We start from the raw sequence: 12,948 nt of genomic DNA on the forward strand, positions 1-12,948 counted from the left end.
CAGAAGCTGACAGCCTGTCATGTTTTCCGTCAGGGGTGCATGTGCGATAATTAGAGTGACAGAGAAGGGATGAGGGGAATTGGATGTGCTGATTCGCAGGGAAGGGGACGGATAGGGGGTTCAGGAAAGCCGTGGAAATAACAAAACAAAAGTGGACTTCGCTGGCCTGTGAATGCCTTCAAAGGAAACAACCATGAGAAATCACCATTTGCTCAACGGGGAGAGCAGGGAGTACTGAGATGATCTACCCAAGGAGGGTTGTCATGCAAAGCAAGGAATGATGTGGAAGCCTGTGAGGTCCTGAGGCCCTCCAGCAGAGTGCTAATAAACAGTGGAGGTGTGAACTGCATGTTAGAATATGATGCCTATAAAGGCGCTATATTCAGGTACAGAACAACTATACTTTTATATAGACAATAATTTGTCAGGCTTACCACCTTGTAAAGCACTTCATTAAAACACATTTTATGTATGCGCTGTAATCAAAGTAAACCCTATAAAAGATAATTTCGATATGAGGAGGAAATAAGAAACCTCTGGACTTTTATCTGTCTAATGTCTGCATGTGGCCTCTCACTCAGTAAACTTGATTTACATCATCTAGAGCACCTCTTATTGGTTGCTTGGTTTTATTGCGGCTCATAAGCAACACCTGCTGGTGCTCAATTAATCCACACATTCTAGTTGGGTGGCTTTACTAGGGTAGCATACTGGCATGGAGGGACGGATAAATGCCCTTGTATGTTTATGCACAACCTGCAGTAGCAGCTGTTCTTGGATGGTTGTGTTGTCTCAAACTTTACAAGTTCACGTAGACATTGGCTACTCACACAACTGTTATTTCCTTTTCTTTCTGAGTGATTTCCTCACTTGCTAAAGACAATACAGACTTACACAGTTTCTTATGCACTCACGCTCACGCACACACACACACATACATATACACACACACAAACACACTCACACACACACACACACGCACACACACACACACACGCACAGACAGACAGACAGAAACACACACAAACACACACACACAGACAGACAGATAGAAACACACACACACACACACACACAAATCACCACACATTTGCACTGCAACCCTCCCACACAGACTTTTATTAATCAGTGTGGCCTCTTTTCCCATATGGATTCTGCCTATGTGCTTACTGCACGCATCGGAGGAAGCCAAGCTGTTGAAGTGCAGCCAGCAGTTCTCAGGAAATTGCTCAGTGTTTGTCACTCGGCACCCTGTTGGACTGCTTCCAGGTCACAGAAGATAGTTAATGGTCTTGCTGTTGGGCTAGGCGATTTTTTCTAAACGCACCAATGCGGATTGGAGGGAGGCTAATTCACACTATAATGGTGCTCCAAGTGTTACAACGACGATATGCCACATGCCAGCGCATAAGACAAATTAACAGTTTCTCAGGCAGGGACATTCTATCTGTTTTTTTTAGAATGGACTTTAAGCCTTTCAGTTCTGTCAGTGAAACCTTACACTTACACAGTGTTATGTTTAGTCCATGTGAGAAGGGAATAGGTCATGCCACATTGGGTGTCAGATGGCAGGTTGTGTTACCAAATGTGGTGCCTGTGTGATAGAGCTGAATGCAAAGCATTGGCACGACAGGGGACACACCGTGACAAGCGTGCTTTTCTCCATGTCATCAGACTGGCATTCTGGTGTCCCTGTACAACAACAGATGAAGTTATGCGCTAGTGGAAGACAGTGATTATGTATGTAGCTGCCAGGAATGCACTATGCATCTCTTATCTGCTGGAAAAAGGTGAAAGCAGAATTGCAACCTTCCCTGCTGGCAGAGGCAAGGGGAGAATGAAAATTGAGAGGAATATTTATGTTGGGGGCTGCAGAAGCCAGGGCGAAGATCTGCCATGACCCAAAGGGCAATCAAATGTCGACAACTTACACCAGCTGAGCTGATCCTGTGATATTCACACTATCATTTTACTAATCCCTATTTTTTTTATCACACCACACATTGTATTAATGTATTCATAACCCACATAGTGCACATTAGTCACTATCAACTAACGCTTTTGCAGTCCCTAATGGTCTAAGTAGTCCTGTTCATTGTAGTGTGTAATTCAATGTTCAATGGTAATTCAAGGACTTCCTCAGTGACTTTGTTTGTGCATACACACACACACATACATGTGTGTGTATAATAATATAACATAGGTAAAACAATTTAATATTAATACTAAATATAATTGACTTGAAATGGAATGTCAGAGATTTATGCTTTGTTAACCTTCAGTCGGACTTCTGTCATTGACTTTTTACTTAGCTGGTACCTTCCCAGCTAGCAGGATCGCACTGTTCCACTCTCTGTGGGTAGACCACTGAAAGACCTGATTAACAATCGGCTTCATTTTCAGGGGGAAAGAAACGGACACAATTGACGTATGAATCTTTATCAGACATTCAAAGGTTGACAGTTCTATTCCTAATGAGCTGTCTCTCTCTTCAGCCATGATCCTCCTTAGTTCACTGTGAAAGGTTAAAGAAATCAAGTTGTCATCAGTTTCAAACAGACCACAGACCAGCGGGCTTCACAATGACCCACTGCTGTCAGAACTGAGTGCTATTCCTAATTAAAATACAGTCAGTTGAAAGACAAGTGACTCAAACATATTCTAAGGTACCTGTGTGAATATGATTATATATATCATAAATATCTCTATATATTTACATATATATGTAGGCAATGAGCAGGTACTGCTACTCACAGCAATCCAAGTGAAGTGAAAATATTAAATATGTGCTTGGAAAGAAACTTGGGAGATGACCTATGATATTGCTATTTCTAGCAGGTATTACTCAAATAGTTGAAACAATGGTGGGCATAGTTCAGTGTGGACATTGAAAATACATAGTTATGGTTTAGTATTTATCATCATCATCGCCTTTTACCCCTACTGGGGCTTAGGCCGTCAACAAGGGTTCTCCAAGCATCCCTGTCCTGCAATAACTTCTCCAGCTGTCCCCACGTGTAGCCCATCCGCTTGGTGTCTGCCTCCACCTCTCTGCGCCAGGAACTTCTTGGTCGTCCTCTCTTCCTTTTTCCTTGGGGGTTCCACTTCAAAGATTGCCTTGTTACATTTGAGGCGGGTTTGCGGAGAGTATGTCCTATCCATTTCCAACGTCTTTTGATGATCTCTTCCTCAGCAGGTCGCTGGTTGGTTCTTTGCCACAGATCTTTGTTACTGATGGTGTCGGGCCAGTGGATACGGAGTATTTGTCTAAGGCAGTTATTGATGAAGGTTTGGATTTTGTTTATGGTGCGCACAGTGGTTCTCCATGTTTCGGCTCCGTACAGCAGAACTGACTTTACATTGGTGTTGAAGATCCGGATTTTTGTTGTGATGGCCAGGTCCCTTGAACTCCAGATGTTTTTAAGTTGGATCAATGCTCCTCTGGCCTTGCCAGTCCTAAAGCGTACATCGGCATCAGTTCCGCCCTGTTTGTCAACAATGCTGCCTAGGTAGGTGAACTCTTCTACCTCCTCAAGTGTTTCACCTTCCAGATTGATGGGCGAAGTATCGGCAGCATTCACCCTTAAAATCTTGCTCTTCCCCCTGTGGATGCTTAAACCGAGGCGAGCTGAGTTGGTTGCGATGGTGTTGGTCTTATCTTGCATCTGCTGTTGGGTATGGGAGAGAAGGGCCAGGTCATCTGCAAAATCAAGGTCGTCAAGCTGTGTCCACATCATCCACTGTATGCCATTTCTCTTATCTTCTGTGGATTGCTTCATTACCCAATCTATCGCCAGAAGGAAGAGAAATAGTGACATCAGGCATCCCTGCCTTACTCCTGTGTGTACTTGGAAGGCGTCCGTGAGTTGCCCTCTGTGGATCACCCTGCAAACCATCCCTCCGTAGGACTTTTGGATGATGTTGGTGAGCTTCTCTGGGACTCCATAATGTCTGAGCAGCTTCCAGAGTGTTTTTCTATCTAAGCTGTCAAAGGCCTTCTCATAATCAATAAAGTTCACATACAGAGGTGAGTTCCACTCCAGTGACTGCTCTAGGATGATGCGCAGGGTTGCAATCTGATCTATACATGATCTATCTTAGTATTTATACAATATAATAATAATAATAATACATTTTATTTATATGGCGCCTTTCAAGAGACCCAAGGTCGCCCTACAACATTGAAAACATTAAAAATACATTGAATTATAAAAATACATTGAAAAAAATACATTGAATTATAAAAAAAATACATTGAATTATACATTATACGGCAACAACTTGTACAGGTTATAGGCCTGCTTAAACAGGTGCGTTTTGATTAGTTTTTTAAAAAGAGCGATTGAGTAAGGGTCAATGTTCCTGATGTCAGGGGGAAGGGAGTTCCAGAGGTGAGGGGCAGAGCGGCTGAAGGCTCTGGATCCCATGGTGGACAGATGGGCTTGGGGGACGGTCAGGGTGATAAAACTAATATAATAGTTTTTTTTGTCCAAAGTGACTTACAAAACATTAAAAACAGTAACATTTTATTATATTATAATAATATTAGGTACTAATGAATTAAATGAATAATAACGATAACGAATACCAAAAGTATGACTACAGAATAGGCCTCAAGACAATTAACTAATTAGACAGATCATAGTTGAAAGGGTGAGGTTTTTAAGCACTTTTTAAATATACCAAGGTTGTCGCTGGAAAATACATCCCGTTCCATTCACATGAGGTCACCCCTTTCTATACAGCAGTGCTCTGGGACTATGTGGTGTCATAGTTCTTACTCTTGCTGACTTATCTGTTTGATGTCTGTCTGGGGTTACACAGCACTTGCGAGGCCACCACTGAATCCTAATGCAAATAGATGGGAGCTGCAGTGCCCGCATGCTAATTGAACTAGAGATGCACATTACAATGATGTTTCTGTGACTCTTTCCATTAGCAGTAGGAATACAAACCCTGTAGGTTATCATCATTCCTGACAGGTGAATGCATCACGTCTGAGACAGGGTGTGGTGTGTTTGTTGCTGCTGTGACATTCAGCAAAAACCCTGAATGAGGATGGAAAGATGAGACACCTCAACAAAGATAACTCTTAATCCAATTCTAGCAGTCAAATAAATGTACCTTGCACCTTGAGATATTCTATGCTTCTTGTGTTCCCCCTGACAATAAACTAGAAATAGAAATGCCATGGCTTATATAAAAGTAGATCATATGATGTCCTGTGTTAATGGGCATGGTGGTCACTCTGCACTCTACATAACATGTGGTCCAGGCCGTCTGTACCGTAAAGGGACAACCAGTGCTAAACTATTTATATACCACGCCTAAATGCACTCCTTAGATGTAGCTGCATAAGGTGTCGTGTAGATTTTTCATTCTTAACAGGCTTCTCACTTACTTACATTTAGCATTGAGAAGCTGTGCAGTTGATCCTATTCCTGTGATCAGAATAAATATGGGTCACCCCTCAGCTACATCACATCCTTAGGAGGTTGGCAGTCTGTACTGATGGTAGACATTGTAATTGTAATCATTGTAAAGCACTTTGGTCAGTTTATGCTGTATATAAATGTGCTCTATAAATAAAGCTTACTTACTTACTTACTTACTAGACATGAGTAATTCTTCCGAGGTTTTAATAGAACGTGGACATTTTATATTAAAATAGTCTTACTGATACCTGTAACATACATGCTGGAAAATATAGTTGTATATGTAAAAATGACTTCAAATATGAGGCTGACGAAAGCAGTCTGACCTGAAGTTGTCAGGAAGATGGGGATATCCAAATTACCTAAACTTTTTCTCAGAAATCACAGCCAAAGGGTATTGGCCTTGACCTCAAGCAAGTTCCGTTTCATGCGAAGCAACATATCCATCATCCACTTGGTAACTGAACCCCATTTCTTCAAAAACATGCAAAACACCCTGTTAGGTGTTCTTGAAACGCCCTGACCATGTCTGGCAAAACAATTGTGAATGAGAGGTGGGTTGAATGGGTCTGTCACCTCAACATATAACATGCTGCCTATTGTGGCACCAGACTTTGTAGGAGACAGGCAGATTATAGCCTATAGATATATATATATTCACTAGTGTTTTGTCCAACTGTCTTTCTCTATCAGCGTGGTACAGAGTGGGTCCCTATTGTAACATAAGGCTCTTTATGCCAGCAGATTTGTCTCCATATCCTGAGAATAGGCAGCTGAAGACTATGTCTGTAGCATGAAGTATGTCTGTGCTTGTAGCACAGTAAGACGAGAGGGGAGGGAGGGAGTCATATCACTCTTATGGTCTATACATAGCAATGGCCGAAGCGTCCTGATCACATGGGCTAAGTGAATTACAGTTGACACATTGTGATATATAGGAGTTGCTTCTGTCTGCCTGTGTGAACAGGCTATCTTTAAGTTTGCCCCAAGAGCTGTGTCTCTGGACTCTGGTGAGTTTTCTTAATTATCTTTGACTTAAATTATTTTACTTAAATGCTTAAATGCAAAAGTCAATGTTGTGCCATGGGGGAAAAAATGAGTAATTTAAAGAAACTATTTTTAAAATGTTCTTCAGACATATTAATGAAGTGATAATGGTTGACTGAAGGGTGCACCATTGGCTTCTTTGACTTAAATGATTTTACTTAAATGCTTAAATGCAAAACTCAATGTTGTGCCATGGGGGAAAAAAATTTAATTTAAAGAAACTATTATTAAAATGTTGTTCAGACATATTAATGAAGTGATAGTGGTTGACTGAAGGGTGCACCATTGGGCTTCTTTCTCCTTTGAATATTTTCAGTTACACGATGATTGTGTGCTCTTGAAAGATAACAGTGAATGAAAAAGTGAACAGTATTTTAAAACACATACATGTCAAATATTGTCCTTTTAAAATCAGGAATTGTCTTTCCTCCTCTAAGCATGGCTATTTCGTTATGCATACTTTGGCAGGCAGATGGAGTTGCTTTGTTTGCTTTTGTGTTTTATATAACATGTTGTATGGCGTTTGCCGTCCCTCTCCCTGGCAAAAGAAAAACAATACACAACAAGATGAACAGGCAGTTTTATGGGGGGGGGGGGGGGGGGATTCTTGAATATGGTTTGTTTTGGATTGCAGTCCTAGGAAACAGGAATAAGGTTCACAGATGAAACATTGAGGTGTTGACTAATACATATTTACTGCACTACAGAGGTTATTTGCACGGGAAACAGGTATCCTTACACCCCATGTATGGATCAATTGTTCACAGACTTGCCATCAACACATTTCACATGTTGTTTGTACACATTCCATCGGACTCGCTTTGCTTAAAATGATTTTTTAACTGCCTACAGAGATAGACGGGATGGAATCAGTAAACAGTAATGCAGACCTCATAAAGAACGTGTGGGAGATCAGGTTCAGAGACCAGGTCCAGAAGCAGCAGCTTGAAGCAGTGCGGGCGGAGCAAAGTGCCCTGGAGAAGTAAGAATCTGTTGCTATACTTTAACTGGGCGGGACAATTACAAAAGCCACAGACAGGGGGGTCTGATTTTAAGCTACTATACATGTAGTGGGACTTTACCACTCGTTGCAATGGTCCAATAGCATTGGGTGAGGTTAGGTTAGAGTCTTTTTTTTTGATACGTGAAAACTTGCTTTTTACTGCCTCTGCACTCCAGAAAATGACATCCTCAAATGACACACAACAAAACATGAAAAAGCTCAAAGTGCTACACAGATTAAGGGCTTGGACAACATAATTAAAAACATTATTTTAGTTTGTTTGTGCAATCGATTATTCCATAACTGGGGTGTGTGAGTTAATGTACACTAGTGTAGTGTTACCAACAGACAGAGGTGCCAACAATGACAAGAGATAAAAGCTATTTTGGACAACAGTGTAGATGAAGGTCTGATGTATCATATGAGAAACAAGAGGATTATTGGTTTGTAATGAAGGGCTTTCCCTTGTATGAAATGTAGCTAGGACAGTTTTTTTCATTTCTTTTGGTCGGCTCTGCTAGCTTGGTCTGTATTTGTTTTTGTCCATCACTCTCCCAAATATCAGATGACCTGCATTATCCCAAGGAACCCAAGCAAGCATATGTCATTTTGCAGCACCATGTGTTGCAAACTAAAAATAGACAGCACATATTAATAGCAGAGAAAGAGACCTATGACCTTTTCTTACATAACTGACAGAAAAAGTAAAAAATAAATAAAAATACTTACACAAACACACACACACACACACACACACACACACACACACACACACACGCATACACACACACACACACACACACACACACACACACACACACACTCACACAGAAAATAATCACATTCACATGCTACACCTCTCAGTCTTTCTTTCATTGTTACAGCACTCCAAACTGCTCCAACATCCTCTTCGGATCAAAGCTTTTCAGAGTTTTACATTACTAAGGGAACTAGACCGGAACCCCAGCTTCATTTATAATTCTCCTGGTGGCCAGCAGGGATTTTCTTAATGCTCTTCTGGACACTATAACACTTTGCTCCAATTTCACAGGTTCTACATCAACATTGATTTCCATTACAGGTTGTCCTCTAGGAGAACATTACCCTATCAACCTGTGTCTCCTTAGGAAAGCTTTTGGGACCGGCCTTGATAACCCCTATGATGTCACAGTGTATTTAATTGTACCCATGATTAGCTTTTCTGACTATTTGGAGGGAAGTCTATTGATCAATAAACTCTTTTGGGTTACAAATGCCAACAGTTTGACATTTCTGAGGCCAGGAGTTCCAAGCCTCTCTATACTCCACATGAGAAATACATCCAATCACGCTCTTTTGATTTGTAAATTGCTTTATTTTTATATATTTTTTTAACATGTTAATAAACTTGCTTGTGTTATGTCTTTGCTACAGGATCAATCAAGAATGGCAGAACCGTATGGGCGACAAATACAAGCCTCAAAGGAGGCAGGAGAAGACGCTTCCAGTACCTGAAAGTGCACCACCAAGACCTAGAATTTCAGTGAGCAAAACAAGGTCACCAGAAACCGATAACGGGCCTAGTGGCTTCCCTCTTGGTCGTCGACCTCTGTTGAAGACTCCTCAGAAGGGTGACAAGTTCTCCTTACTGAAAAGCTCCCAGCCTAATGGGTCAATATGGTCAACATCTTGGAAGTTCTCCAAGGCACCAGGAGAAGGTTCAAACAAACCAGAGGGTTCTGAGTGGGGAAAGGCATGGAAATGCTTGAATTTTCAACCACAGCTTGATGGGCAAGCTTGGATTGAGCAAGAGAACACCAATGGTGAGCAGAGGGAGGTAAAGTTGTGGGAAAAAATGGATAGGCCTTTTGATAAATTGCCATCTTTGGAGAATCAGTTGTCATCAGAGTGGGAGACATCTTGGAAGTATAAAAAATCTCAGGGGAAGAACATGGAGGATGCAACCAACGGGCCCATGTCTGGGCCGATGGCTCGGTTAATGTGCCTTGAGGCCTCACAGCGCAGAAATGAGGAGAACTGCTCCTCTGAATGGAGTCAATCTTGGCAGAGCACAAAACCCTCCGATGTCTGCTTTCAGGAAGATATGGCCCAGAATGAAGAAAGTTATCAACAGGGCAACGGAGAACAATCTGAATGCAAATGGGACTCATCTTGGAAGTATTTCAATCATCAGTTCCATTCTGTTTCAAACTCATTTGGAAAAACATCAAAGGTATCTGGATGGGCTGAGGCTTGGAAGATCTCAAAACCAGTTGAGAACCATGATGAGTCTTCAGAAACATCAGGCGATGTAATGGATAGTGCACCACTAGACCCAAATGTTTATGGCGTGATAATACCGGTATGCAGGGCTGAGAAATATAAATTAGGGAATGCCCAGTTCTGTGAGGGTAATAACCCCATGGCTGAATGGGGAAAGTCTTGGGAGGTTGCTAAAAACATGTCCATTCTAGAAAGTGTGAAGCCCAGAAAGAAAGTGGAACCCAAGGGAGAGGAAAAGAAAAATGAGGGAATGAAGGTAGAAGAGAGTAAACCTGATAACGGATTGCCTAAGAGGGAGATAGGCATTGAGAAAAACCAGGACAAATATGAAGTCTTATATCTTCCAAAAAGGGGCATAAAAGCAGAGATGCTGGATTCTATTAGCATAAAAGAGAAGTATTGTTTTTCACCTGAATGGAAAGAGTCCTGCAAGTCTTTGAAGCATCAGCTCAGAACTGAGGAAGTCAGAACTAGGCCCAATAGATCAAGGCAATTTAGAGAGCCTGAAAAAGGTGAAACACCTGCGTCTGAGTGGGCCACAGCTTGGAAATGCACAAATGGTGCACTAAACCAGGACAGCAGTCTTTGGGATCAAGGCTGGTCCTCAACTGCAAATGTCAGGCAAGACAGATGGGCAAGGGAACATGAACGCCACAATCAAGAGGTCCCTCATAATGGCCCAACTGGAAACAGAGGATTGAGTGACTCTTGGAGGTCCACAAGAAGACAGCACCGCGTAGAGGGCGCAACTGCAGCACAGCCTTCAGCTCTGCCTGCTCAGCGACAGCAGCAGCAGTGCAGAAGAAGCCCCCTTGCAGCAGGATGGGAGGACTCTTGGAGGGTCTCAAGCACCCAATCCAGACAGACCCTTCATGACGGACCCTCTATGACAGAGTGGTCGGATTCATGGGAGTTCTCTGAATTTAACTGGTATGAGCGTCCACCACAAGAAAAAAGGCTTGGAGAGTCTATGGAGATCATGCCCAAGAAAACCCTCCATCGTGTACCAAAAGTGGGGCAATTTAGCAGATCTTTCAACCCTGATGTGTTTAAGGAGAGAGTTCCGCCAACAGAATGGATGGAATCTTGGACAGTGGCAACTCTTCTAAGTCACCACCAGCTTCCAGTGCCTGAATATGTTCCCCTTGCAGATGTACCTCAGGGCAAACAGTCAGAATGGGGAATGTCATGGAAGGTGTGTGGCCCTCAGCCTCTGGAGTGGGATGACACTCCAAAAGTATTCCATCGTAAAGATAAAGTGCTGTGGTCAAGGAGAAGGTGCAACGATGACCTCTATTCTTATCTCAACTCGGAGGCCCTCTCACAGAAGTTGTGGGGCACATCTTGGAGATTCACGAAGTCACAGAGTAAACTTGTGCCCCAAATAAGTAACACCACATCCAGTCAGTCAGATAGCTCACTTATAATGCCCAAAATAAATAAAACAAAGAAGCACATTTATTCTGGAATAGAACAATCCAGCCCACCGACAAAGAGGTGGGCAGATGCTTCGAAACTAGCGAAAACCCAACCCCGGGCAAGGAGAGGCCCCAACAGAGGAGGCAAAGGCAAAGCAGAGGCTGAGAATATGTCCCTTGAATGGGTTGATTCATGGAAGTTTTCAAACGATTCAATGAGTTCCCAAATAGAAAAAACATCTTTGTCTGAGTGGGGTAACTCCTGGAAGTTCCTGTTGGCTCCATATCCTTCAGAAAAGAAAGGTCCCTCATGTAAGTCCATTTAAGAATGTGTGGGATCTTGGTGAATCTTGGTTCATTTATTTACAGATACAATTTAACTTGCACAACAAAGTGTCCTTGATAGCATGTCATGAAACAGGTCAATCACCATATATTATAATTGTTTTAAAGAACGCCATACACAAGAACCCTTATTGGAGGTGGTTGTAGCTGGTTGAAGTATATTACCAAAAATCTACAAGAGACTGATGATATTGATTGAGTAGGCACTGTTGGCCTTAAAACATTTTCTACCAAGTGAATCTACACTGTAATAAAGAAACTACGCAGATCGGTTGTGCTGTCCTCATTTGCACTTCTTCAAAATTTGGAACAATAGAATAAAGGTAGATCTGCAGACTTTCTGAATTTTGCACAATAACAATCTGAATTTACATGTTTGAATTTAGGCTCAAAGCTCTGAAGTCAGAACATGTTAAATAAAATTCAGACTTGTGTATTCATGAGTCACAAGAAACCACACACCTGTGTTCTGAGTATTAAAGCCCAAATGACAATTCACAAATGTGCAAAAAAAAAAAATCATTCATGAATACAATACAAGGTACATACTTGAAATTTGAATCATTTGAATTTGATTTGCACTTTTCAGTACAACATTGGTGTTTCCAACCTCTCAAATCTGGCTTGACATCTAAAAATGGGCACTCTTTGACATTTTGCGAGAAGTACTTTAAAAATGGATTTGTGCACTTGTCTTCATGAAATTGTCAGAGCAGGCTAGTTTGGGAGTGCTGCAGGCCAGCAGTAAAGGTCTGGCTGTATGCAGGGCAAAAGCCAAGAAGTAATAATTCCCTGACCATAAGAAGCGTGCAGGAGTAGCATGGTAACTTCCACAAAAACATACAGCCTTTTCCAAACTAGCCTCTCGACTCTCTCTCTCTCTACGCACTCCAACTCTGTTCCATCTTGGAAAAAGGCCCTGCCAAGAAAATAGTTTGGTAATTTGAAGGTAAACCTAAGAATGGTATCAGATGACTCCAGCAAACTCCATACTACACATTGGAACTACAAAAGACATTTTCAAAGGTTGAAGACCTATACATCTATACATGCTTTCAGAAAATAAATAAATTGAGGAGTTACAGAATAAGTTACAGAACAAGACACATTGTTAATGCTCACTTTAGCTAAATAGTTTAACGTATCACCACAAAATGTTAACGATTCTATAACATTTGATATACCACTGGAACAAAACACCAAAAATATCATATCTTGATAGTTAAAAGATCATAAGGTTACAACAAAAACTGGCTGGCTCGCCTGATTTATTGGCTTAAGCTCGGTCACACCTGAGGTAAGACATAAGAAAAAGACATTTTTACAAGGTTTCATTAACAGCTTGGGGACAAAATGCTTTAGACACTTATATCACTGTAAGATACTCCTCTTCATAAACAGAGCCCGTCTCTCAATTATGTTTATTAATTGGCCAACA

At 41.6% G+C, this 12,948-nt stretch overlaps 1 long non-coding RNA gene across 1 annotated transcript; it reads left to right on the plus strand.

Moving 5' to 3' along the window:
• Nucleotides 1-6,350: 6,350 nt before the first annotated feature.
• On the plus strand, nt 6,351-11,778 carry LOC308362132. The gene is made up of 3 exons (XR_013968569.1): nt 6,351-6,445; nt 7,335-7,464; nt 8,899-11,778. It is a non-coding gene; the product is annotated as an uncharacterized lncRNA (long non-coding RNA).
• Nucleotides 11,779-12,948: the final 1,170 nt, after the last annotated feature.

Source organism: Sprattus sprattus, assembly GCF_963457725.1.
Source record: "Sprattus sprattus genome assembly, chromosome: 3".
Taxonomy (NCBI): Eukaryota; Metazoa; Chordata; class Actinopteri; order Clupeiformes; family Clupeidae; genus Sprattus; species Sprattus sprattus.